Source organism: Condylura cristata, unplaced genomic scaffold (assembly GCF_000260355.1).
Source record: "Condylura cristata isolate star-nosed mole 26May11 unplaced genomic scaffold, ConCri1.0 scaffold00017, whole genome shotgun sequence".
In the NCBI taxonomy this organism is placed as follows: domain Eukaryota; kingdom Metazoa; phylum Chordata; class Mammalia; order Eulipotyphla; family Talpidae; genus Condylura; species Condylura cristata.
The window spans coordinates 25,485,287-25,487,593 of record NW_004567118.1 but is presented as its reverse complement, the minus strand read 5'-3'; positions in this window follow the sequence as shown (position 1 = coordinate 25,487,593).

The window sequence follows — 2,307 nt, the reverse complement described above, 5'->3', positions numbered from 1 at the left end:
CCCACCAGCAATGTAGGAGAGTTCCCTTTTCTCCATATCATCCCCAGTACTTTTTTTTTTTTTTTTTTTTTTTATCTTTTCAATGTGGACCATCCTTACAGGTATGAGATGGTATCTCATTGTGGTCTTGATTTGCATTTCTCTGGTAATAAGTGATGGTGAATATTTTTTATGTGCCTGTTTGCAATCTGAATGCATTATTTTGAGAAGTGTCAGTTTAGTTCTCTGACCACGTTTTGATTGGGTTACTTATTTTGTTTTTGTAGAGTTTTATGATTTCTTTATATATCTTTATCAGATATATGGTATGCAAATACTTTATACTATTCAGTAGGGTCAGTCTTTTCATTTTAGTTATGGTTTCTTTTGACATGCAGAGACCTTAGTTTCTGTAGCCCCAATTGTTTATGTTCTCTTTTGATGTCCTTGTTGTTAGGGATGTATCACTACAGCTTATGTCATCAAATGTTTTGCTGTCTTCTTCAATATACAGGTTTTATATCCAAGTCTTTTACCCATTTGAATTGGTCTTTGTGTGTTGTGTGATATAGTGATCTATTTCCATTCTTTTGCATGCAGTTGTCTAGTTTCTCCAATACTATTGAAGATGGTATTCTTGTTCTGTATGATCTTGGCTCCTTTGTCCATATATGTGGGTGCGTGTTTATTTCTAGGCTCTCAATTCTCTTCCACTGGTTTGTGTGTCTGTTTATGTTCGGATACTAGACTATTTTACTTTTTATGACTTTAAAATGTGAGTTGAGATATGGAAGTATTATACTTCCATTAATATTTCTTGTCAGGATTGATTTTGCTATTCAGGGATTTTTGTGACTCCATATGAATTTCTTGTCATGATTGATTTTATTTTTCAGGGACATTTGTGATTCCATTTGAATTTCAATAGAGTTTGAAAATTCCCAGTGGTATTTTTGTTGGGATTGATTGAGTCTGTATATTAGTTTATGTGAGATAGTTTGATGTTGATTCTTTTAACAATGTTGATTCTTCCAATCCATGAGCAAGGAATATTTTTCCATTTCTTTGTGTCTTCTTCTATTTTTTCAATAATGTCTTATATTTTTCTTTGTATGGATCTTTTATCTCCTTTGTTAGCTTTACCCCTTTAATTTTTTAAAATTTAATTGTAAATGGAATAATTTTTCTCAATTTATCCAACTTTTCATAAAATCAAAGCAGAAGTCAGTGAAATAGAAGTTAAAAAGACAGTCCCAAAGATCAACAAAACCAAAAGCTGATTCTTTGAAAAACTAAGCAAGTTAGAAAAACTTCTAGTAAGACTCGCCAAGATAATAAGGGAGACATCTCAAATAAATAAGATAAAAAATAAAAGGGTAGAAATCACAGCAGATGCTTCAGAAATTCAGAGGATAATTAGAAGCTACTATGGACATCTACACACTAACAAATTCAACAACCTAAAAGAGATGGAAAAATTCTTGGGCTAATACAGCCACCTGAGACTGAATAGGGAAGAAATGAAAAACCTGAACAAGCCAATCACAAGCAAAGTAATTGAAATAATATTCAAATGCTCCTCCCAAAAAAGAATCCAAGAACAAATGGCTTCACATGGGAATTCTACCAAACACTCCAAGATGTAGTAATGACTCTTCCAAAAAATTGTAGAAGAAGGAATACTTCCAAATACTTTTTATGAAGCCAAACATTACTCTAATACTAAAACCAAGAGGACACACACACAAGAGAAAATTATAGATCAATCTCCCTAATAAACACAGATTTAAAATCTTTAATAAAATATCCCTTTAAAATGAATCTAACAATGCAGTGAAAGGATCATATACCATGACAAAGTGAAATTCTTACCAGGCTCAGCAATCTGATAATTAATCAATGTAATTCATCACATTAACAAAAAAATTAAAAACCATATGCCCATATCAAATAGATACTGATAAATCACTTAATAAGATACAATACCTAGGCTCTCCCTAGTGACTCAGTGGGTTAGGATGCAGCACTGCAAGCTAGCCACAGCCGCTTCAGTGTGAGTTTGATCCCCACTCAGGAGGTGATCCACATGGTGTGGCAGACCTCTTCTGACCTGCCTGCTGCTCCCCTCAGCACTGTACTTCGTCTATCTGCCTGTTCTGTTCCCCACTCTGTCTCTGGTGAAGATTCTCACTGTCCCTGCAGTTCTGGCTTGCACCCCAGTACTGAATGCATAAATAAATAAATCTTTTTAAAAAAATACAATACCTATTTATGGTGAAAACCCTTTAAAAACTGGGGATTACTGAAACAATCCTCAACATAATAAAA